Source organism: Macaca fascicularis, chromosome 2 (genome assembly GCF_037993035.2).
Source record: "Macaca fascicularis isolate 582-1 chromosome 2, T2T-MFA8v1.1".
NCBI classification, from domain to species: domain Eukaryota; kingdom Metazoa; phylum Chordata; class Mammalia; order Primates; family Cercopithecidae; genus Macaca; species Macaca fascicularis.
Window position 1 is genome coordinate 200,383,796 of NC_088376.1, and position 25,205 is coordinate 200,409,000.

At 38.5% G+C, this 25,205-nt stretch overlaps 1 long non-coding RNA gene across 8 annotated transcripts in view; it reads left to right on the top strand.

The window, feature by feature from the left end:
• The first annotated feature begins 304 nt into the window (after positions 1 to 304).
• The window catches only part of LOC102130180 (uncharacterized), a 167,866-nt gene continuing 142,965 nt past the window's right edge, over positions 305 to 25,205 (top strand). For all 8 annotated transcript variants that reach the window (XR_006695937.3, XR_275035.5, XR_012431840.1 and 5 more), the window contains exon 1: positions 305 to 412. This is a non-coding gene — a long non-coding RNA (uncharacterized lncRNA). The remainder of the gene's footprint in view (positions 413 to 25,205) is intronic.

The following is a 25,205-nucleotide window of genomic DNA, read 5'->3' on the forward strand; positions in this document are numbered from 1 at the left end:
GACCAATCAGGGAGTAAAGAGAGCTCACTAAAATGCTAATTAGGCAAAAACAGGAGGTAAAGAAATAGCCAATCATCTATTGCCTGAGAGCACAGCGGGAGGGGCAGTGATTGGGATATAAAACCAGGCATTCCAGCCAGCAAGGGCAACCCCTTTTGGGTCCCCTCCCTCTGTATGGGAGCTCTGATTTCACTCGATTACATCTTGCAACTGCGCTCTTCTGGTCAGTGTTTGTGATGGCTTGAGCTGAGCTTTCGCTCCGCCTTCCACCACTGCTGTTTGCGCAGTCGCAGACCAGCCCCCTGACTTCCATCCCTCCGGATCCGGCAGGGTGTCCGCTGTGCTTCCGACCCAGTGAGGCGCCCATTGCCGCTGGGGATCCGGCTGGAGGCTTGCCATTGTTCCTGCACGGGTAAGTGCCCGGTTCGTCCTAATCGAGCTGAACACTAGTCATCGGGTTCCATGGTTCTCTTCTGTGACCCACGGCTTCTAACAGAGCTATAACACTCACGGCATGGCCCAAGACTCCATTTCTTGACATCTGTGAGGCCAAGAACCCCAGGTCAGAGAACACGAGGCTTGCCGCCATCTTGGAAGCCTCCCGTCACCGTCTTGGGAGCTCTGGGAGCAAGGACCCCAGTAACACTTCCACATGGCGCCTGCGGGTCACCTGAATCCCGGGTCTTCAGTAGCTCTAGTCAGGTGCAGTCTAAAGAGTTCACAATCAGCTTTGGCTTGTTCACCTCACAGGAAAGGTTTTCTAGTTCTTGCACACCCTGAATCTTCCAGTGCTAATGACTTTGTCTGGCGTTGCTATCACTTAGGCAACTGCTCAAAACATAAGGAGAAAGCAAAAAGAAAAAAAAAAAAGAAAACAATATCTTCATTTATTATAGTTGAAAATAATTCTTGAAATCATTCTGGTCACACCTCTCCTCAAATGTATAGTTATCTTTAAAAGCATATAGTTTTGGAGGGATTTTTTTGTTGCTGTTATAATTTTGAAGGGATTTTCCTTTCCCTGGCTTCTATAAAAGGAATTCTATTATGACTAAAGCAAATATTGGTTTAATGGCTAAGAATAACAACAACATATTTTTATTTCCTTCAACAAAAGGGCTATTCCATTTCATGGGAAAAAACAACAGTTCCTAAGATTTAGTATACCCATGGGGAAATTAATATGTATTTTTTTAAAAAAAGGAAAATAAAAAAAAACCAAACCTGCAGGAAGGTTTGTGGTTTAGTGAAACCCTCAGACCATTTACCAGCAGTTTTGACACCTTAGCCATAATAGATCTTTGAAAAACCTTTTCCTCAAAGAAATTATTTATGGTACTCATAGCATGGTGAACAAAAAGAACAGCCCTACCACCTCCAACATCCTAAGATCTTGTACATAGTTAAAATGTGATTCTGTAATCAAGTGTAAGAAAGGTATGACTATCATGGTTTACTTTAAAAAAATGTAGGGATGCCGGGCACGGTGGCTCAAGCCTTTAATCCCAGCACTTTGGGAGGCCAGGGTGGGTGGATCACCTGAGGTCAGGAGTTTGAGACCAGCCTGACCAACATGGAGAAACCCCATCTCTACTAAAAATGCAAAATTAGCTAGGCGTGGTGACGCATGCCTGCAATCCCAGCTACTTGGGAGGCTGAGGCAGGAGAATTGCTTGAACCTGGGAGGCGGAGGTTGCAGCGAGCCGAGATGGTGCCACTCACTCCAGCCTGAGCAACAAGAGCAAAACTCTGTCAAAAAAAAAAAAAATTTGTAGGGATACGTAAAGTCTGATGTTTTCTTTGCACATTTCTGTATACGCATAGGAGGGAAGTCATATTAATTAAATATAACTAACACTGAATCAAACAGCAAAAACAACTAACAAACCCCTTTTTCTGGATTTTGAAAGAGTTCCTGATATTTATAGTTGTAACAAAATTAATTGGATATGTATTTCTGTTCTAAACTTCAGCTTGCATGTATAAGCACAAGTCATGACATTTATGATGATTAAACGCAGAGTGAATATGTAAGAAACAGTGCTGGCATTTTGCTCTATGTCTTTGCTCAAAAAATGTTTATTCCCAAAGGAGCATGAGTTTTTTATATATTTGAAGAATTATGGGACCAAGTTATGATTTTACATAAATTTGTTGCAAAGTTTAAGCTAAAAATTATTACATGCATCAAATAACAGCTTGTGTGTGTGTGTGTGTGTGTGTGTGTGTGTTTAATCATAATATAGCAAATAGGTAAGAGCTGAAATTTGAACATAGCTGTTTCTCATTCCAGAGGTTCTCATCTTCTATATTTTTACTGCCCTACCAGTGTGGCTCAGTGGTGGTCCATTAGAAAAGCAGAATACCCTTTTCCTTTGTAAGGAAGTAAGCAGTTTATTTTTCCTCTACCTATTTTAGGTTCATTGACTGGAGCCCTGTAAATTAGACACAAAAGACAGATCAAAAAGAGAAAAACTGACAGAAGTTTGTTAACATGTGCATCACGCACACACAATGAATCCTCAGTGCTGAGTAACTCAATGGGATGGTTAGAACTTGAGCTTATATAGCATCTTAGCAAAGAAAAATAATGTAGAAAAGTGACAAGATGGTCCGGCATGGTTGCTCACACCTGTAATCCCAGTACTTTGGGAGGCCAAGGTCGGTCAGGAGTTGAGGTCAGGAGTTCGAGACTAGCCTGGACAACACAGTGAAACTCCATCTCTACTAAAAATACAAAATTTGCTGGGCGTGGTGGCACGTGTCTGTAGTCCCAGCTATTTGGGAGGCTGAGGCGGGAGAATCTTTTGAACCGGGAGGCAGAGGTTGCAGTGAGCCGAGATTGCACCATTGTACTGCAGCCTGGGGGACAGAGTAAGACTCCAGGACTTGAATTTCTAGGGCAGCAAATTGTGGTGGGCTCTAATAGAAGATAAGGGCTAGTGAGTAAGTTTTGTTATTCAGATGCTTCTGGTGCCATCTCTGGGTTAATTAAGGTCTGGAGTTGTCTCCTCTGATTAGGAATCCTCCTGTCTTTCCTAGTAGAGAGGGAAATGGGGAGGGCAGAGAGTTTCTCGGGTCTGTTTCTTTTTTAATTGCTTTCAGCTCAAAGTGAACCTTAGGTCGAAGTTGTGTATTTTGGGGTGGCATACTCTGAATCCCCTTATCTGTGATCAGACCTTGTATTTTTCTAAAATGTTACATTTGTGGACCTGATGGGAATGGAAAATTTTGCAAGATATTTAAAATTAGTTTCTGATTTGCAGATATTTATTTCTAGGTTAATTAAATCATTTGATAATTGTGCATTATTGAATTGCTATCAAATTCCAATATATGAGATTGCTAGCAAGTGATTTGGTGAAGACACTTATCTGTTCTATGAAGTACACCAAAACTGAAATACTGAGATAAAAAGCTATGACTGACAATTTGTTAAAATCTACAAAAAAAATTTTTTTAAAAAGAAGGCATATACATTTTGTGGTAACAAAAATTTAAAAGTAGATACGGTAGATAAATGCATAAAAAGAAATATAAGTACATGACATGAACTGACAATTTGCAATGCTTCCCGAGGGGATGAAACAGTGCTAGCATTTTGATGAAAACGAGTACTTTCTGGAGACGGTTGTCTCTGAGCTGGCCCTGAAGGACAGAGATGGTACTGGTCAGGGTGCCGAGCACCATCACAGGGATAAGGGCCGTCATGGTGGATCAGGCAAGTGGGTGTTTAGGTAACAGTCACTTTTTGGAATTGACTGACTGGACGATAGAGCTTGTGAAGAGTAGTTTGAGAAAATGGAATTCTTGAAAATTATACTATAAATAATGGAGGAACCATGAGAGTCATATATGAGAATATTCTTCCCAGGTGTGGTGGTTGACACCTGTCATCCCAGTGCTTTTGGAGTCTGAAGCAGGAGGGTCACTTACAGCCAGGAGTTCTAGACTAGCCTAGGCAAGACCTCCTCTCTACAAAAAAATTTAAAAAATAATAAAATTCAGCTGGGCACTGTGGCACATGCCTATAGTCCCAGCGACTCAGGAGGTGAGGCAGGAGGATACCCTGAGCCCAGAGGTGGAGGATACAGTGAGTTATCATCCTGCCATTGCACTCCAGCCTGGGCAATAGAGCGAGATTCTGTCTCAAAAACAAAACAAAACAAAACAGAACAAAAAAATAATATTCTGGTAACTGTGTAGGGAGTATCCTGTAACAGATAGGAAAAGACAAGTGACAGGGAAACTAGCATACTAATTTAGAACTCAAAATCTGTATCCAGAATGTTCTCCTAAACCAATTTTTCATCTAGATGCAAATAATACCTTGCTACCTTATCTCTTAAATAATGGCATATTATCATAAAGACCATCAAAACACCACAAATATTCATAGTGCATGCCTCAACTTTTTGTGATTTTTCTGTTCATAGAAGCAGACTGTATATTTGGGATCTTAGCAAAATGCCAAAGGAGGAGGTAGAAGCTGTGTTCATTATGGATTTGTTATAACATTGTTCCATCGTAAAATTCAAGAGATATTTTGCAATGATTTTTAAAGCATATATTAGTTTTTATACCTGGGATAATTAGACTCAGGTAGTGTCTTAGTCTATTTGGGGTAGTATCACAAAATACCATAGACTGAATGGCTTATGAACAATATAAGTTTATTTCATACAGTTCTCGGTGCTGGAAAGCCAAGATGAGGCTGCCAGCACAGTCAGGTTCTGGTGAGGGCGTTCTGTCTAGATGGTTTCTTCACCATAATCTCTCATGGTAGAAGGGAGCACTTTTCTTTTTTAAGGCACTAAACCTATTAGAGAGTGCCTTGTTCTCATAAGCTAATAATCTCCCAAGGACCCATCTCCTAATACCATCACATTGGGAGGTTAGGATTTTAATATATGAGTTTGGAGGAGGCACAAATATTCAAACCATAGCAGACAGTGAATAGAAAAAACAAAAACAGCACTACAATATTTACATAAAAGCAAAAATCTTATTTTCTTCATGTCAAAGAATATTGAAATCAAAACAAAACAAGAAAACAACAATAAAAATTGAGTATTAGCCTTAGATACTAGAAATGCACATTTCTTCACTCAGTGTAGTGTTGAACTTCTCTGACCTAGATAAGAAAAGTAATAAGCAAGAGTAACAATATGTTCAGAAAAATTGGAGTCAGATAATCAATTTTCAGTAACTGTCTGATTTATATGTCTAATAACATGACTGGCAATTTATAGTCTTTACCAGTAAATCTCAAAACACAATTTGCTGCAGCCATAAGCAATTTATTTAGTATAAATGGCCTTTAATTCTATTAATGATTGATTAATCTATAAATCACCAAAAGAGCCACATAAGCCTGCAAAAAATGATGCCTTAGCTTTCTTATTTATTTTTAATTAAAAAATTCTGTATTATTAGTAGTAAAAAATGATAGGTCAGATCTTTCAAGATAAGAATGTTAATTAGTATAATATAAAACTGTACTTTTTATTACTATTAAATCATTTTGAAATAAACTCAGCAAAACATGTGAATTTTGGTACATTTAGAAATACTTTGAAATAAATTAATATACTAGAAAATCCAACAGAAATGTGTTTCATTAGCTATGCCATTAAAAACTTGTTTCTTTCCTAGGATTGAAAAATGTCTTTGTCATTTTGGTAATGGGTAATCAATTCAAGATAAAAATTTTTTTTGAAGAAAACAACATGTAAAATGAGATACTCATTTAGAAATGTGAAAGGTGGCCATTTATACATTCAGTGACAACACATAATGACTTAACTCTGGGTTTATTTGGAAAGCAAAGGTAACTGCAAGCACAGTCTGACTAAAAAGCAAAAGGAACACATTTGAATGCATCTAAATGACTTTCTATTTTCTTCAATAGAGATGTTAAGCACATAGTTTCAGTTACAAGGGGCTCTCGTGGTTTCGACGAAGGAGGTTGTACGGACTGTTATATAGAGGACTGACCATAGTAAAATATATTTAACTTTCTACACCTATTTCATAATCTTGTTACTGTCTTACACAATTAACCTTTTCTTTGATACTCCAATGTAAAACTGGATCAGGGACATTTCCAACTTCCCCCCACTAAAGAAAAAATATAGTTGTGTGAAACTTGACTTGCTCAATTTTTGTCAATCTAGGTGTCCAACACCAAATTTTTGTCTTTGTTTTTCCTGCCTTGAGGTGGCCTCAAGTTAACATTGGCCTTTGAGCAATACCTAAAGCTTGGTGAGCTTGGTTATCGTAATTCTTCCTTTATGCAGAAAGCAAGTTGAAAAGAAATTTGATTCTGTTGCTTCCTGTTAGAACATTTCAACGTACTCAGATGTCAAATGGAAGAAATCGATTTTGATAGAGTTCTGAGCTCAGCTTGTGAAGGCATACTTTTACAGGATTTTATTCACTCCCATTCTAATTTTTCCGGTGAGCTGACTGCTAAGGCATTATTCATGCATGTCATAGGAAGTTGGTAGTCCCATTTAGTGATTTACTGGCTTGGGTGCTTTTTGTTGAAGCCTGAATAAAGTGACAGGAATCCTTTTTACTCGGGATTGCTCTTGGCATAGCAAATGCAAGATATTCAGCTAAAATAAATACCCGTGAGAGTCATAAATGCCATTAAGGACTTGGATTCAAAAGGAATGCTAAAGTTTGGCTTGAATTTAAAAACAGCCACGATGTCATTGTTACAGTTGCTGAAGTTGGCAGATGTAATTGTTTTCTCAGATGCATTATTTTTACTATGTGTAGGTTGTCAGTTCAAGAGGCAAAGGTTTTGTCTCTCTCTCACCCCCAATCCCCATCCCCTACCAAGGGAAAAATATCGAAAACCTAAATATCAGTGAGAGGCCATGAACTGCCTGGGGTTTTGGGGGACTACACAGAGTTTCAGAGATTTTCATCCCTCCCCTTTTCTCTACTTTTCTTCCCTCTTCTGCCTTTTTCCTCCCTCTTGTAGTTAGTTGGCAGAGTACATTTTATTGTGTAATTATTCACTGGTTTCTTGTCTCCTCATGTGCTTTTTAAAAAGAGAAAGTATTATTTTCTAGCAGGTGATGACATTTTCAACAAGGCAATGATCAAAGTGACAAGATAGAAAAGTTTTTTTTTTTGTTTATTTCTTTTTATTGGCCTGCAGAACTAAGACTTTGGGCCTTTTGTGAATGTATGAGGTTGGCTGGCAGAACATTATATCCAGGATGCCAAGCCAGTGTAAAGACCTAGTCCATAACCTCTAATCTTACAGACATGAACTCTATTATTTTCCATTAAAATTAGAGGTTACCAAATTGTAACAGATGTCCTTAATGGACATGTCTTTATTACCGGGGAACATTAGGTAAATGAACATTGAACCTAGAATTTAAGTTACAGTTCATGGAAATACAAAGCTCTATGGTTGGAGCTAGCATTTTAAGCTCAAATTATAGAAGCCCTTAGACAATTTGCATTAATTGATGCATTGGCAATTATTCTAAATTGCTGCAAGTATGAGATAGTGGGAATTTTTTAAAAAGGAAGAATCCTAGCTACTCTAAGAAAACTACAATATTTGACATCCCCTAATTTATAGGAACTATACAGCACATTTCAGTAGCAAGAATATTTTAATTAACTGCTAAGAGAGTAAGGCTGAGGATGGAAATCTTCCAATAGACCTATAATGAAAACAGGCTGAAGGATGAAGAACTCAGTATCAAAGAGCTTTTTGACTATGTGTTATTGCAGGTGTCCGAATATTTTAAAATAGAGAAGACGATGTCTATGTGTAGAACAGTTTAGCTATAAGCCAGCAAAAATAGGACAAAAACATGAGACAAAGCTGGGCCACTGAAGGCAATGAAATTAGATATCCTATCACCATGAAATTACTCCCATTGACATGCTTAATAAAATTTAAATACATTAATATTCTATAATATCTGGATAAAATTCTATGTGCCTCCTGTGTCACATTAGAAGTTTTAATTCACGGCTCCGTCTTTCTCCGCTTAACACGCTGCTTTCCAAAGAGTTAAGAGTAGAATTCACTTTACCATGGGGCCCATAGAGAGGTAAAATGCTTACAAAGATGGACAGTCTTTAGTACCTATGAACAGGAAGAAACAGTTTTTAAATACACTGCTTTCTTCCCTCACATCGATAACTCTCTGTGAACAAAATAAATGCCATATTTGCAACATTTTTCTCTTAGTCATAGTATCCCCATGACAGTTACTATAACCAGAAAGATAGCATATTTAGATAATTTTTTTGGTCAAATTCTGGAAGTGGCAATGGTGATTCTAGGTCAATTTGGAGAATATGTGTGGGCTACACACAAGTGGGAATGTATGAGGTCAAATCGGCAGGTAAAATCACAGTAAAAACAGGAGGAGGATTTTCTATCTGGCATCTGAGGAGTTTGGAGGTTTTCACTCTGTCCTTTTTTTTTTTGTTTTTTTTTTGAGACGGAGTCTGGCTCTGTGGCCCAGGCTGGGGTGAGAGGCGCCATCTTGGCTCCCTGCCAGCTCCGCCCCCCGGGTTCCCGCCATTCTCCTGCCTCCGCCTCCCGAGGAGCTGGGACCACAGGCGCCGCCACCACGCCCTGCTAGTTTTTTGTATTTTTAGTAGAGACGGGGTTTCACCGCGTTAGCCAGGATGGTCTCCATTTCCTGACCTCGGGATCTGCCCGTCTCGGCCTCCCAAAGTGCTGGGATTACAGGCGTGAGCCACGGCGCCTGGCCTCACTCTGTCCTAACAGTAAGTAAACAGCTGAGAAACTGAAAAATCAGCAACCCTTCACTGATGTGTTAGAGAATGGGATTACAGGACAAACCACTACCCCCAAAATTAGAGTGACAGACAGGCAGAAACCTAGGGGCAAACTTCTCCAGAACTAGTGTTCACTAGGGAAACCTTAAAACTGTGATTGACAAATCCTGGAGGTTCCACATGGACAAGTCTGAGAGTTGAAAACTCCAGGGCATGGTGGGAGGGGCACATTTTGGTGAGTTTTACCTCTAGGAGCTCAACCAGGTTCTGATAGTGAATACTGGAGAAAAATTCCTTTGTGCTTCTGGCAAGGGATGGGGAAAAGGAATAATTTCGACATATGCCAGAGCATTCTGTTTTTCTTAACAAGACCCGTCTTTGGGAGAATGTATTTTACCAGAGCCTCACCTGCTGGGTTTTTACCATACCCTAACGTATCTGGTTGAAGGAACATACTCAGCCTCAGTGTCCTTTAGTCATCCTATCCTTGCTAAAGTGAGAGAAACATTCGTGCAGTTCACAGTTCAGTGGCACAGGCTCACTAAAAGACTGAGACCTAATCATAGGATGAAAAAATTCTTCCACTTCCCACACCTTACCACTACATGGCCAAAGACCGATTTACAACAGATCCTCTTACCCAGTATGCCATGTTTGGCTATTAAAAAAAGATTAAAGAGAAAAAAGATTAAAAAAAAAAACAGTTTGAAGGACAGAGCAAGCATCAGAACGAGGTGTGGATATAGCAGGGATGTTGGCATTATCAGATGGAGAATATAAAACAACTGTAAGTATTATGCTAAGAGCACTAATGGATAAAGTACACAACCTGCAAAGACAGATGGGTAATGAAAATTCTAAGGAAAAAAAAAATAGAAATGCTGGAGATCAAAACACTAACAGACGTGAAGAATGCTTTTGATGGACTCATTAGTAGACTAGACAAGGCTGAGGAAAATAATCTATGGGCTTGAGGATATGTCAATAGAAGCTTCCAAAATGGAAAGGCAAGGGGAAAAAAGCCAAAAAAAAAAAAAAAAAAAAAAAAAAGCCAGAACAGACTATCCAAGACCTGCGGGGCAACTATAAAAGGTGTAACTTATGCCTTATGGGAATACCAGAATAAGAAGAAAGAAAAAGGAACAGAAGAAATATTTGAAGCAATAATAACTGAGAATTTACTCCAAATTAAGATCAGATACCAAACTGCACATCCGGGAAGCTAAGAGAACTCTAAGCAGGATAAGCAGAACAGAACAGAGAGCCCAGAAATAGACCCACATAAATATAGTCAATTGATCTTTGAAAAAGGAGCAAAGGCAATTCAGTGGAGCAAAGATTGTCCTTTCAATAAATTCTGCTGGAACAACTGAACATTCACGTGCAAAGAAATGAATCTACACACAGAATTTACAACCTTCACACAAATTAACTCAATATGGATCATATACCTACATATGAAATATAAAGCTATAAAACTTATAGGAGAAAATCTAGATGTCCTTGCGTATGATGATAATTTTTAGACAAAGCACCAAAGGCATGTTCCATGAAAGAAATAACTGAGAAGCTTGATGATGTTAAAATTAATGACTTCTGTTCTGCAAAAGATATGGTCAAGAATAAAAGAAGAAAAGCTAATGACTAGGAGAAAATCTTTATGGAATATTCATCTGAAAAAGCACTGTTATGCAAAATATACGAAGAACTCTGAAATCTTAATAAAAGAAAATGAACAACCTGATTAAAGGAACTGACAAAATAAACAGAAAATAGGTAGATTGAAAATAAGTATATAAAAATGTGTGCCACGTCATGTGTCCCTAGGAAATTACAAATTAAAAGAACAATGAGATATCATTACACACTGATCAGAATGATCAGATTCCAAACCACTGACGACATTAACTGCTGGAGATGGTGTGGAGCAACAGGAACTCTCATTCATTGCTAGTAGGGATGTACAATGGTGCAACCACTTTGGGAGACAGTTTTGCAGATTCTAATAAAACTAAACATACTTTTACCATATGACAAAGTAATCATACTTCTTAGTATTTATCCAAAGGAATTGAAAACCTGTGTCTACACAAAAACGTGTACACGAATGTTTACAGCAATTTTATTTATAATTGTCAAAACTTGGAAATGACCAAGATGACCATCAGCAGACGAATCAATAAACAAACTGTGGTACATTGAGACAATAGAATATTATTCAGTCCTAAAAAGAAATGAGCTCTGAAGCCATAACAAGACATGGAGAAAACTTAAATGCATGTTACTAAGTGAAATAAGCTAATACGAAAAGACTACATACCGTATGAGTCCAAATATAAGACATTTTGGAGACGGCAAACCTATGGAAACAGTAAAAAGATCAGTGGTTGCCAGGGGTTGGAGGGAGAGAAGGATGAATAGAGCACAGAGGACTTTTAGGAAAGTAAAACCACTCTACATGATACCATGAAAGTGGATTTATGTTATTATACATTTGCCAGAACTTATAGAATGTACAACATAAAGAATGAGCCTAATTTAAACCATGTATTTCGGGTGATAACAATGTGTTAATGAGTTTCATTGATTATAATGATAAGAACATTTAATTATTACCTGAATTTTGGTGATGATAATACACAAGTGGGTCAAACTCACCAAACTGTATGCATTAATTATGTGTAGTCTTTTTATGTACCAATAAATAAAAACAATTGGAAAAATAAGTTGGCAAACAATGTTTTAAAAAGTCTATAAACATACACATAGTGGTATAGACAGAGAGGAGGGGACTATCTAATATGTATTGTAAAATTGTCATAGAATAAATAACTTCTTGAAAGGGCAGCATTCGGAAGCAGCACTTGTTTGAAAATAAGTGTTCAAGATTGGAAATGGGCAAAAAATATTATCAGCTGTCCTTTCGGTAAAATGCTGAGTCTTGTCACGCAAACTTTCAGAGATGATCTGATTCCATAGGGCCGTGTACCTTTAACTGGCTTTCTATGGGCTAGAACTTACAGGAATACAAGTTAAATGATAGAAAACTACAGTAATAAAAGAGATTCTTGTCTGTATCAATGCAAGTAAATTTTGTCTGGATGATACACAATTTTTGCTCTGTAGAAAAGATAACAGCAATTACTACATTATGTGGTCCTATAGGATATTAACCAGTTTTGCGTCTCTTAGAAAATACATTTCAACATTCTTGGCTTTACCTTTGTTCTTTAAACTCTACATTAAACTTGTTTTAACATCCTACTGGTTCCTTCATTAATGAGTTTAATGAAATTTTTGACATATATTCGTTTTATATTTGCAGGAGAGTTACATTTATAACTGTCTGAAAATTATTCTAAAGCACATTCAGTTTGAAAATTTACTTTTTGCTAAAAGCCAGGGTAGTTGATAAAGCTCCATTTGTTATACTACAGGGAAGAAAGACTTGCCAGTGAGATAGAGGAAACCACAGCATCACCTTCTTGACTTTATATTGTAGGAAGTAAACCAAAGTTTTAAGGATGATAATACAACAGCTAACATCTCCTTATAATTTACTATGAAAAAGTACACATTTTACATATTTCATCTCATTTACTTTTTAAAACCTGGTGATGATGTGCTGATTTCAGTCCCAGTTCATAGATAATTAAAAGCGTTAGTGTGATGGCTTGGTAGCAGCTAACATGCTGAGATCATACTCTGTGCCTAGTATTATTTGAAGTGCTTTACACGTATTATCTCACTTAATCCCACATCAATCTCATCCAGTTGATATAATTCTCATTCTAGTTTAACAGATGAGAAAACTGAAGCCCAGAGAGAAGGAGTAACTTGTCTGTGGTCTGCAGTCTATCCCTAGATGAATCCAAAGTCTATGTTCTTTCTGTATATGAGGCTTCTTACCTAGAACAGATACCTAAAGGAAATGCAATTGTCCTAAGAGCCCCTCTGATATAGTTTGGATATATATTCCTGCAAAATCTCATGCTGAGATGTCATCCCCAGTGTGGGAGGTGGGGCCTCCTGGGAGGTGTTTGAGTCGGAGGGTGGATATCAGATGCCTTGGTGGTAGCCTTGTGGTCGGGGGTTGTGAATGAGTGCTCTCCAATTCTGGATGTTTAAGTGTGTAGCATCTCTGCCACTCACTCTCTCTCGTTCCTGCTCTGGTTATGTAATGTGTCTGCTCCCACTTTGCCTTCAGCCATGAGTAAAAGCTCCCTGAAGCCTCCCCAGAAGCCAAGCAGATTCAGGCTTGTACAGTCTCAGAACCATAAGCCAATTACCTTTTTTCTTTATCCATTATCAAGTCTCAGTTATATGTTTTATTTCTCCTTTTTTTTTTTTTTTTTGATTTTTTGTTTGAGACAGAGTTTCACTCTCATCACCCAGGCTGGAATGCAGTGTTGTGACCTCGGCCCACTGCAACCTCTGCCTCCCAGGTTCAAGCAATTCTCCTGCCTCAGCCTCCGGAATAGCTGGGATTACAGGCACCCACCACCATGCCTGGCTAATTTTTATATTTTTGGTAGAGACGGGGTTTCACCATATTTGCCGGGCTGGTCTCAAACTCCTGACCTCAGGTATCCACCCACCTCAGTCTCCCAAAGTGCTGGGATTACAGGCATAAGCCTCTGTGCTGGGCCTCAGGTTTTTTTTTTTTTATAGCAACACAAGTGCAGACTAATGCACCCTTCCAAGGAACATCATCAATTAACCAGGAAAGATTAACCACCATAGAAGAGATGAGACTAGAAGACATCACCACATCCAAACAGGCTCTGTATTATTCTTGTGAGGAAGCTCCCAGAGATTACCTGGAGGACTTTATCTCCATAATAAGACAATTTTTGTTCCTGTGCAGTTCTGCCCCTCACCTTCCCATAACCTTCCCATCCAGCTTCCAAAGATAATCATTTTCAAAATGATGTCTGCTTCCTGGGTCCATACATTTCTCCCCTACAAAGAGAATATTTAAGCCTCAATCATTTGGCATGTCTGTGAGTCTCTCACTTTGTGTCTAGCTCTCATATCCATATGCACATTAAAATAAATTTCCTATGCCTTTTTCTCCTATAATCCAGTTTTTGTTAGTTCATTTTCAGCGAACTTCTAGAGGATGCAGACAAACTTTTCCTTGGCTCATACATGGGTGTGTTAGGACATTCTTGCATTGCTATAAATAAATACCTGAGACTGAGTAATTTATAAGAGGTTTAATTAGCTCACAGTTCTGAAGGTTGTACCCGAAGCATAGTGCTGGCATCAGCTTCTGGGGAGGCCTCAAGAAGCTTTCAGTAATGATGTAAGACAAAGAGGGAGCAGGTATCTCAGACGGAGGGAGCAGGAGCAAGAGAGAGTGGTGGTTGGGTGGGGGGAGGTGCCACAGTTTGCATTAACCAGATGTCACAAGAAATCACTATTGTGAGAATAGCACCACACCAAGAGGGATCCCTACCCATGATGCCTACCTCCCACCAGGCCCCACTTCCAACACTGAGGATTACAATTCAGCTTGATATTTAGGGGAGACATATATTCAAACCATTTCAATAGGCAATAATCAGTGATGATCAATTCCTGCCGTGCTTGGGGCAGCCCTGTACAATAAACACTTGTCCCATCCAAAATACCAATATCACCACTTTAAAAAACAGAATTGAATGAGCTCTAAGTAGAAAGAAGGAATGATGATTTGATACAGCAACAGGAATGGATTAGAGGAGTATGATAGAAAAGTTCTGGTTATTTTTTGTTAAACTCTACATGTTCCCTCAGGAAAACAAAAACAAAAACAAAAAAAAACTTGAAACAATGTAAGAGTGGGCCGGGCGTGGTGGCTCAAGCCTGTAATCCCAGCACTTTGGGAGGCCGAGACGGGCGGATCACGAGGGCAGGAGATCGAGACCATCCTGGCTAACACGGTGACACCCCGTCTCTACTAAAAAATGCAAAAAACTAGCCGGGCGTGGTGGCGGCGCCTGTGGTCCCAGCTACTCGGGAGGCTGAGGCAGGAGAATGGCGTAAACCCAGGAGGCGGAGCTTGCAGTGAGCTGAGATCCGGCCACTGCACTCCAGCCTGGGCCACAGAGCGAGACTCCGTCTCAAAAAAAAAAAAAAAGAAACAATGTAAGAGTAATGTCTTGTCTATATTCACTCATATTAATCAGAGTAATTTTATTTGTGAAATGTACTTTTCTCTGATTGTATTTCAAATGTATTCCAAGCACATGCTGTACTGTTTTTACATGCATTATCTCATTTGACCTTCATAACAATAACTTGAATATACAGATCAATGAACCAAAACTAAAGAGACAATTATTATTATTTTTATTTTTTAGGAGGTGAAACAATTTGGCTAAGTTCACACAGCTTGAACATAGGGAAACTGGAACTGAATGCGCACAAATCTGTCTGATTCAGCAGCCAGTATTTGTTGGGTTCTGGGTAGCAAACAACAGAATTCCCAGTTCTGGTAAAAGAAGCAGATAATTTAACTGGAAGGATAAGGTAATCGCAGCATCATGGGAAGGCTCCAGAATCAGACTCAGAATTTGGACTTGAACCAACAGAGACTAGGCTGATGAAAACAGAGCCAAGATGATGCCTCTGACACTGGAGCCACCAACAACAATGGACTCCCATTTGCCACCACAGCTGGTACTACTGCTGTAGGGCAGATGCTTACCAGCCCACAGCTAAACTTCCAAACCTGCCACAACCGCTGGGAATTTTCTGTTTCTCTCTTGCCTTTGCTTTATTGTCTTAGGATTCAAAAGTACAGGTAAGAATACTTAGTTTCCTAAACCAATGCCCCGAGCTCCCAGAGCAAGAGGGGAAGAGAATGAGTACCCCCACACCTCAACCCTTAACTTCAAGTGTCTGACAGGAATATGGCATTTCCTGTCATATGACACGTAATATGGCATTTCCCTTGGGGAAAAAAGTGTCAGAATACCACTACTCTTCACATCCTAAATAATATGGTAGCTTTGGGTTAATTATGTAGACATGAATTTCATTTACACTCCTCACTCATTTAATGTTGTTTCATTATTTCTTAAATTCATGTAAATAGGCCATCAGACCCCTGTTCCTTTTTTTTTTTGAGACAGAGTCTTGCTCTTGTTCTTCAGGCTGGAGTGCATTGTCGTAATCTCGGCTCACTGCAACCTCCACTTCCCAGGTTAAAGTGATTCTACTGCCTCAGCTTCCTGAGTAGCTGAGATTACAGGCACCCACCACCACACCCAGCTAATTTTTGTATTTTTAGCAGAGATGGGGTTTCGCGATGTTGGCCAGGCTGGTCTCGAACTCCTGACCTCAGGTGTCCGCCCGTGTTAGCCTCCCGAAGTGCTGGGATTACCGGTGTGAGCCACTGCGTCCAGCCGGACCTGTGTTCTTAATCCTATGTAAGAACAGGTTTTATTACAAACGTGTAGTGAAATAGGTTAGAACACAAGGTAGGGAACAGCTAATTACACAAATCAATGCACAAATTACTTAATTCTAGTTTGGTTTTTAACAGTTTTTATGAATATGATACTTCACATTTAAAAAGTCTTTTTTGGCCGAGCACAGTGGCTCGTGCCTGTAATCCCAGCACTTTGGGAGGCCGAGGTGGGTGGATCACAAGGTCAGGAGTTCAAGTCCAGCCTGACCAGCATTGTCAGAAACATGTCAGAAACACTGTCTCTACTAAAAAAAATGTGAAAATTAGCCAGGCGTGGTAGTGCGTGTCTATAATCCCAACTACTCAGGAGGCTGAGGGAGGAGAATCACTTGAAACCCGGGAGACAGAGGTTGCAGTGAGCAGAGATCGTGCCACTGCACTCCAGCCTGGGCGACACAGCAAGACTCTGCCTCAAAAAAAAAAAAAAAAAAAAAAAGCTCCTTTTTATATATTATTTTAGCTAGGCAGTTTTCAAATTTCTTTGCCTCTTGATCTCTTTACACTCTTAAAAAAAAATCGAGCAGACTATAGGAGAACAGAATATGCTGCCTCAAAATATGGCTGTAGGAGACCAGAGTACGCCACACTAAAATATGCCTCTTTTGGCTTAAGAATTATTTTAAGTTGATTGTTTTGAGAAACTTCAGACACAGGAGAAGCTCTGAAAGTAGAGCAGAATTTTTTTTTTTTTATAAGGAAATCTAAATGTATGAAGGAAATATCCACTTGTAAGAGTATCTCCTAAGGAGAAAGATGATTGTAAATCACAAGAAAATTTTGTTAATGGCTGAGGCGCTGACTTAAATCTGTGTAACAAACGTCACTTTTTTTTTAACTGTGCTTTTCTGGGTCATGTCCCCATTACTGGTGTCCTCTTTTTGTTCCAGCTGAAGGTAGTATTTAAGCCTGAAGTCTAAACCACCTTTTGGAGATTTGCTCATTTCTTTGGGTATCTCCTATGTAGATACAGGAGGTATGCATGTTAATAACTTTCTGTTTGTTTTTCTTTTGTTAATCTGTCTTTTGTTACAGGCAATTCAGATAAGAACTCAGAAAGGGAAGAGACAGAATTTCCTCCCCTAGAGCTCTGGTGACTGGAAAGTCAGAACTGTGTATTTCCTCCTCTGCGATCCTATAGAGCTTATGTAGATAGATAGATAGATAGATAGATAGATAGATAGATAGATAGATAGATTATATTAATCAATATTCACTCTCTTAAAAATTAAAATTGAAGAAATTTAAACGTGTTTCTTATTTAATTTGAAGTACGTGAGAAATGTTAATGTTAATATAAATAACATTTTGAGGACATTTTGAATCATTTTCCAAAATAGAAAATAATGCCTGAGAAGAGTTGCATTTTAACATAATTTGGAAAAGCTCTTTAATATCTGGCTTAAAAAATAATCCTTTCTGGATTCTTACATCTGCTTCTTCATTTAATCTGTTGTGATATCACGTGTCATGTAGCTTCTGGGATTAAGAATTATTTTAAGTTGATTATTTTGGGAAACTTCAGACACAGGAAAAGCTCTGAAAACAGTGGTTTTTTTTTTTAATAAGGAAATCTAAATCTATGAAGGAAATATCCATTTGTAAGAGTATCTGCTAAAGAGAAGGATGATTGTAAATCAATCTCTCTGTCATATGACACTAATATGGCATTTCCCTTGGGAAGAAAGGTGTCAGAATACCAGTACTCTTCACATCCTAAATAATATGGTAGCTTTGGGCTAATTATGTAGACATGAATTTCATTAATACCCCCCTGCCATCATAGAAATCCTTTTTGATAAGGAAACCTTCATATATTAGGTTCTTAGAGAATAAGAGTGAAAAAGGCAAATAATGTCTTAATAGTGTGAAAAAAAAAATAAATCTTGGGGCCCCCAAAATCACTGAGCTAAAGGGAAAAGTCAAGCTGGGAACTGCTTAGGGCAAACCTGCCTCCCATCCTATTCAGTGTCACCCCTCTGCTCACTGAGAGATCTGATTTCTCATTTGGAGAGGCTAATCAGAAACTCAGAAGAATGTAAGCATTTGTCTCTTATCTACCCAGGACCTGGAAGCCCCTCCCCACTTTGAGTTGTCCTGCCTTAGCCTTGGGTTGTCTCACCTTTCCAGACTGAAGCAATGCGCATGTTACACATTTTGATTGATGTCTCATGTCTCCCTAAAACGTATAAAACCAAGCTGTGCCCCGACCACCTCGGGCACACGTCGTCAGGAGGCTGTGTCACGGGTGCACGTCTTCAACCTTGGCAAATAAAACTTTCTAAATTAACTGAGACCTGTTTCAGAATTGGGGGATTCACAATAGTATTACTGTCAAAATAATTTTGACCTCATGGACCCCCTAAAAGGTTACGAGGAACCATCGGGGGTTCATGGATTTGACCATGGAAACTACTGTTTTAACTGAACCATTATGCAGGGTGGATTATAGACATTATTTCCAGTTTGTAGAATGCAATCATAGCAATTTTATATGCTCTATATTTGCATACTCTTGATACATTTTCAAATTCATCTTATATACAGCATTTTAAAGCTTTATACTAACACAGTTAAATGGGTAAGAGATTGTTTTAGCCCCATTTTATAGATGGGGGCAATGAAGGTTAGAAAAGTCAAAACTTGCCCGGTATTAGTTGGCTGTTAAGTGTAAGAGCAGAAATCAGAACTCAGAGATTTTTGCTCCTGATGCAGGAGATTTTTCACACAGCATATTAAAACTACTAATGAAACTTAAAGTTGATTTAAGTATAATTCTTAAGTGATTCTATGTGGAAGTGTAGGTTTCAGTGTAATCCGTATTATATTTTGAGATAGTGGTAAAAGGAAGGTGGTGATGGCTTCTTCAAAGGGGAATGGGAATCTTGGAATGAAAAATGTAGATGGAGAAAGCTGGTGTTTTATTGATGTGCTTATGAAGACTGTTAATTCTTTAGCCTAAGTAAAGGTATGGCACCTTGACTTTTCAGGTTCAGAATTAGGAAACAAAGAAGCCTAGGCTCTAGAAGTCTCTAGACTTAGAGTTTTCTGATGTATCCTACAATCAGTTTCTCTTAATTAATTATTGTAAATTGGGAAGTGAGAGTATCCTCTCATAAAGAAATACTCATAGGGCAGTGACTGCTTCTCTTATTAACCACTGGTAGCCAAACCCTAAAGTTAAAACCAGCAAATCAATAAATATTTGTTTCATAAATGAATGAATAATAAACATAATGGTCTATCCATTTTCTCCTGTGAAGGAGAGTAAATGTGATTTAACTTCTCCAGCGAACCCAACTGCTGAGTATAAAATTTGTCAATTAGAGGGTTGTTTAAACCTGCTGTGTGCTAAGCCACACCTCTCTTTTACTCTGAAAGGCTTCACAAAAGGTGGTGACCCCAGGATAATTAACAATTCTGTTGACACCTAATTGGTTTCAAGTGGTTTGCATACACCTAGAGAGAGTGAATAGGCTACCCCTTTCTTTCCTTTTAAAATACAGGTTTCACTCACATTATACAGTTACATAATAAAAGTGAAAATGAATGAAGAGAGAATGACACCCTCTCCCCTCCCTGGCTGAAACTCTCAATGATGGCAACGGTCAGACTTTAGCATCTGAAACTCTGGATTGAGTCATTTATGAGGAGGGTGTGTGTGTCTGTGTGTGGAATATGCGTGTGTGAGTGTTGTCTTTCAGATGATAAGCCACACTGCTGGGGACTGTATTTTTTCTTAATCTTGTAAATATTGCCAGGGGCTAACAATGAACAAACAAAAAATACAACACAATGTTTGAAATCTATAACAAAAACCATCATATTGACATTAAAGAAAAAAGATCTGTAGGAAGAGAAATCATTTACCAATAATATTCTATTAGAAGGGTAAGAATATCTCTTAGGAGAAGAGTTTGATTTCTGCTTTTAAAACAAAAATTATCCTATGAAAATTGTTATTAAGAATTAAGTATTCTATCCCTACTTTTACATCTGAAAAACAGAATTTGTTTTTTGTGAAGCATCATGTTTGTGAGCTAAAATAATTCCCACACTTGTAGGCAGTCAATTTTGTTAAGTCATCTTTTTCAGACCTACCTAAGCACAAAGCATGTTGGTGTTGGAAGGGAGTCCTTGAGCCCACCTAGACTGATGCTTTCATGTTTACACTAGTGTATTGGTTGTATTGAGACTCAGGACACACCAACCAAAAATATACCTCTTTTGCATATTATTTTGAGTTGGTTATTCTGAGAAACTGTAAAGTATCTGTGAGAAGTTGCCCATTTATAAGAGAAATGTATATCTATAAAGGAAATAGCCTTTTGTAAGGGTGTCTGCCTCTGCTTCAGGAATAGAAGATGACTAAATCACTAGAGACTTTTAATGACTGGACCCTCAATCATGGACTTAAAACTTGCATAACAGGCCAGGCGTGATGGCTCACGCCTGTAATCCCAGCACTTTGGGAGGCTGAGGCTGGTGGATCACGAGGTCAGGGGATTGAGACCATCCTGGCTAACAATGGTGAAACCCTGTCTCTACTAAAAATAGAAAAAAAAAAAAAATTAACCAGGCGTGGTGGTGGGCACCTATAGTCCCAGCTACTTGGGAGGCTGAGGCAGGAGAATAGTGTGAACCCAGGAGGCAGAGCTTGCAGTGAGCCGAGATCGCGCTGCTGCACTCCAGCCTGGGCAACAGACTCAAAAAAAAAAAACAAAAAAAAAACCAAATAAACAAAAAAACCCAAAAAACCCGTTATGTTTATTTTATGGTGCTTTTACTCACCATCTTGTCTTAACTGGGGCTTCCTCCTTACTCGCTCATAACCCTCAAACCCCTATTACTTTGTATAGCTCAGGATAATACATAAGCCTGAATCATCCAGCTTCTTTGAGTCCCATATTTTTGTGGGACTTCTATGCATACATACATAATTAAAATTGTTTTTCTCCTATTAATGCGTCTTATGTCAATTTAATTTTTAGACCAAAGAACCCAGCAGCACGGAAGGAAGTAATATTTCCTCCCCTACAGTTGAGGATGAAACTCTACTGCTAGAATCTCTCGGTTGTAATTCAGATTCTAGTGCAAAGTAACTTTGAAACGAAAATGTTTGAAAAAAAAAATCCCAGTACCAATGGCCCCTCATCTGTATCCATCTCATTGTTTACAGGATTAAATAATTACACACATCTAAAGAGAGTGACACGGTAATTGCTCAGCACTTGCTAGACGTTATTATTATTCTCACAGAAGGGGCTCACAGAAATGAAGAGATACAGCAAAGGCAGATTTAGACTCTGTGTTTCCGACACTTTGCCAGAGATTTCCCATTACTCTGGGATCACAACCATCCAGAACCAAACAACTTTTATTAATTGCAACAAGTTAAGAGATGAGAATTTTCCCAGGGTCAAACTGTTGCTTTTTTCTATCCAACTCTAAGGGAGGAAAAACAATATTTTTTCTTTATCCATCTTAGGTTCTCTGGTTGGGCCTCTGAAAATTAGACTGACCAAAGACAAATTAACAAGAGAAAAACAAACAACGTTTACTAAGATGTGCCTTGTACATACACATGAGAGTACTCAATGAGGAGAAACCCTAGGGGGTAGTTAGAACTTGGGCTTATATACCACCTTAGGATAGAAAAAGGGTTTTTGGTCTTCATATGGAAGAGACAAGTTATGGAAAGGTGACTAAAAATGTATGTTAAGTAAGGGACATTTAATAAGATTTTTATGCAGATTTTCATTGGTGCTTTCTCCTTTGATAAGAATTGTTAAGAGTCTTCCTGTTTCTGGTACAAGAGAGAGAGATACCTTTTCCAAATAAGACTTTTCTTTATAGAAAGAAAACTTGTGCCCTGTTTTTAGAGCTTTTCCTAGGTTTGCCACTTTTTAATAGCCTTTAGTTCAAAATATTCCAGATGCCAAAGAGGCATATTTTGGGATAGCATATTTTGGTATCTTCACAATCCTTTTTCCTTATCTGCTCTTTTTGCTATATGTGTTTTCCTCTTGAGTTAGACTAATTTAGTCTCTCTCTCTCTCTCTCTCTCTCTCTCTCTCTCTCTCTCACACACACACACACACACACACACACACAGAGAGAGAGAGAGAGAAAGGGAGAAAGATCGTGAAAGAAGCAGCATATATCCCTTCAATAAATATCATTTACAAAATCCAAAGATAGTAAACTTAGTCGTTCTGGTTTTGGCATATTAGACAAAAAAGCAAGAACTATTTTTTCTTGAGCAGGAGGACCTCTTGTTGATGATGATTTTCTGTTTGTTTATTGCCATATAACCTGCAAAACCCAGACTGCATTCATAAGCAGTTCAGTCAATAATAACTGTCATGCACATCTGTGTGAAGAGACCACCAAACAGGCTTTGTGTGAGCAAGATGGCTGTTTATTTCACCTGGGTGCAGGTGGGCTGAGTCTGAAGGGAGATAGGGGTGGGGCCGTTTTATAGGGTTTGGGTAGGTAAAGGGAAATTACAGTCAAAGGGGGTTGTTCTCTGGCGGGCAGGGGTGGGGGTCACAAGGTGCTCAGTAGGGGAGCTTTTGAGTCAGGATGAGCCAGGAAAAGGAATTTCACAAGGTAATGTCATCAGTTAAGGCAGGAACAGGCCATTTTCACTTCTTTTGTGGTGGAATGTCATCAGTTAAGGCCGGAATCGGCCATCTGGATGCGTACGTGCAGGTCACAGGGGATATGATGGCTTAGCTTTGGCTCAGAGGCCTAACAATAACTATGTTTTCATTAGGCTAAATCTATAATTTCCTGTTAATTATCTGTGGGTTTCAACATCATAGAAAACCAGAATTATTTGGCCCAAGAGGTATGCACTATGTCTTTCTCTAGTACATGGTAAAGGTTAAAACTAATATATTTGATGTGCTAAGAAATTGATGTTAACTCATTTAATCTTCAGAAAAATTCTGTGAAGTACCAATAATCACAGATATTACTTTGTGTCTGTATACCATGTGCCTGGCACTGTGGTAGGTACTTAATACTCGTAAAAATAATCTTTATAGCAACAAATGAAAAAGATCCTGCTGCCATTTCCATTTTGTAGACGAGAAACCAAGACTCCAAGAAGTACATAATCAGCCCATGGTCATATAGTGAGTGCTCAAAGAGCAGAACTGGATTTAAATTTAAATTTGTCTCATGAAAAATGTATACTATTTTGCACACATTCTGCCTCTTCAGCTTTACATTAGTCTGTTCTCACGCTGCTATGAAGAAATACTTGAGACTGCCTAATTTATAAAGAAAAGAGGTCTAATTGACTCATAGTTCCACATGGCTGAGGAGACCTCAGGAAACTTACAATCATGGTGGAAGGAAAAGCAACACATCCTTCTTCACAAGTTGGCAGGAGAGAGAAGTGCAGAGTTAAGTGGGGAAAATCCCCTTATAAAACAATCAGATCTCATGAGAACTCACCCACTATTATGAGAACAGCATGGTGGAACTGCCTTCTTGATCTGATTACCTCCCACGACATCTCTTTCCCCACACATGAGTATTACAATTCAGATTACAATTCAAGATGAGATTTGAGTGGGGACACAGAGCCAGACCATATCAAGCTTTTAGCACCTAGCATAGTACCTGGCACCTAACACAGTGTCTGATTCACAATGTCTTATTCACAATAAGTAATTGTGAGAAGCAGTATAATGTGAAAAGAACATGGGATTTGGAGTCAGAGAGTGTTGGTTACAATCCCTGCTTTAATGTTTTCTATGTAACTGAGATAAAACGTTGATTTATCACTTCCACAACTTGCTCTGCACATCTCTACAATGGGTTTAATATGAAATGTTCTGTATTGTGTGGATTAAATTATATTTAAAGTGCTTAGCCTACTGTGTCTTCTGTAGTAGATACCTAATTGTAGCTATCATTATGATGAATTTAATAGACATTGATGCTGTTCAGGACATGCTATCTCAAAATGTGGCACCTTGGCATATTGAATCTTTAAAATGGAGAAATCTGAGAATCAGTCTGTGTAGGAAAATCTCTGACCTTCCCCAGCCCTTTTCCGCTGGACCAGGTCATAGAACCTGGGAAGAAATTTCTGACCTTCTCCTGAACCAGGTCATCACACCCTAATGTGTTAAGTGCTTTCCCTCTACCTGGGGGAACAGAGCTTCCTTATCTTCAAAGACAAAGGACACAACAGGAATCTAAACAAGCAGGCCTTGCTGTGTCTATCATTTCATCATTATATACTGAAATGTTCTTTCTTTTCATTCAATCAAAAATATCCTCTGCTAATTTTGAACTTTCTTCCCTAAATTATAAGAAAAGCAAGGTGGGTCTCAGCTACTTCTACATAAAGCATTACCAAATATGTCAATACATAAGATATATTTTAATAATTTTTTAATGAGAAGAGGATGTGAATTCTTATTACAGTATTTTGGAGAAAAATATATTTATACCATGTATTCATTTATAAATTAGAATTAAGATTTGCATAGGCTGTAGATTCATGATTAAAGTATTGTCTAAGACTAAGCTTCCCATTTTGTAATAAATGAGTTCAATAATCAATTCACTTGGTTGATCCTTATTTATGATATTTAGATTACTAATGGCTTGCAGATTCTTACAGTATATCATACAATTCCTGTATTTCCTTCCCTCATTTGAACTAATAATTCTCTTTATTGTATTGATTTAGCCAGCTAAGAGTTATTATTTCAGACCTTAGATATTTATTGGCATAAATGTTCATCTCCTGTTGAGGTTGTTTAGAAATGAAAGATTCTGTTGAAACATCTGGATGTGAAGTAGTAATACCAGAGTATATGAGTATATTTTAAGTCAATTCTGATAGAAATCTCCTAGACCAGTATCTTCTTTTTTTTTTTGAGACAGAGTCTCACTCTGTCACCCAGGTTGGAGTGCAATGGCGTAATCTCGG